Raw genomic sequence first — 766 nt, forward strand, 5'->3', positions numbered from 1 at the left:
TTCATGGACTTCCATCTGAAGATCCTTTTCAGTTCTTAACTGAATTCTTGCAGATATGTGATACTGTTAAGACTAATGGAGTAGATCCTGAAGTCTACAGGCTCATGCTTTTCCCTTTTGCTGTAAGAGACAGAGCTAGAGTGTGGTTGGACTCTCAACCCCAGAGATAGCCTGAACTCTTGGGATAAGCTGGTCACGGCTTTCTTAGCCAAGTTCTTTCCTCCTCAAAAGTTGAGCAAGCTTAGAGCTGATGTTCAAACCTTCAGACAGAAAGAAGGTGAATCCCTCTATGAAGCTTGGGAAAGATACAAGCAGCTGACCAAAAAGTGTCCTTCTGACATGCTTTCAGAATGGACCATCCTGGATATATTCTATGATGGTTTATCTGAGCTATCAAAGATGTCATTGGATACTTCTGCAGGTGGATCCATTCACCTAAAGAAAATGCCTGCAGAAGCTTAAGAACTCATTGACATGGTTGCTAATAACCAGTTCATGTACACTTCTGAGAGGAATCCTGTGAGTAATGGGACGCCTATGAAGAAGGGAGTTCTTGAAGTTGATACTCTGAATGCCATATTGGCTCAGAACAAAATATTGACTCATCAAGTCAATATGATTTCTCAGAGTCTGAATGGAATGCAAGCTGCATCCAACAGTACTCAAGAGGCTTCTTATGCAGAAGAAGCTTAGGATTCTGAAAACCCTGCAATAGCAGAGGTGAATTACTTAGGTGAACCTTATGGAAACACCTATAATCCATCAT

General features: G+C 41.4%; 1 non-coding gene across 1 annotated transcript; it reads right to left on the reverse strand.

Annotated features, from left to right (window-relative positions):
• Positions 1-237: 237 nt before the first annotated feature.
• LOC112745693 (small nucleolar RNA R71) lies at positions 238-345 on the reverse strand. The gene has a single exon (XR_003173607.1). It is a non-coding gene; the product is annotated as a small nucleolar RNA R71 (small nucleolar RNA).
• Positions 346-766: the final 421 nt, after the last annotated feature.

Source organism: Arachis hypogaea, chromosome 14, assembly GCF_003086295.3.
Source record: "Arachis hypogaea cultivar Tifrunner chromosome 14, arahy.Tifrunner.gnm2.J5K5, whole genome shotgun sequence".
In the NCBI taxonomy this organism is placed as follows: Eukaryota; Viridiplantae; Streptophyta; class Magnoliopsida; order Fabales; family Fabaceae; genus Arachis; species Arachis hypogaea.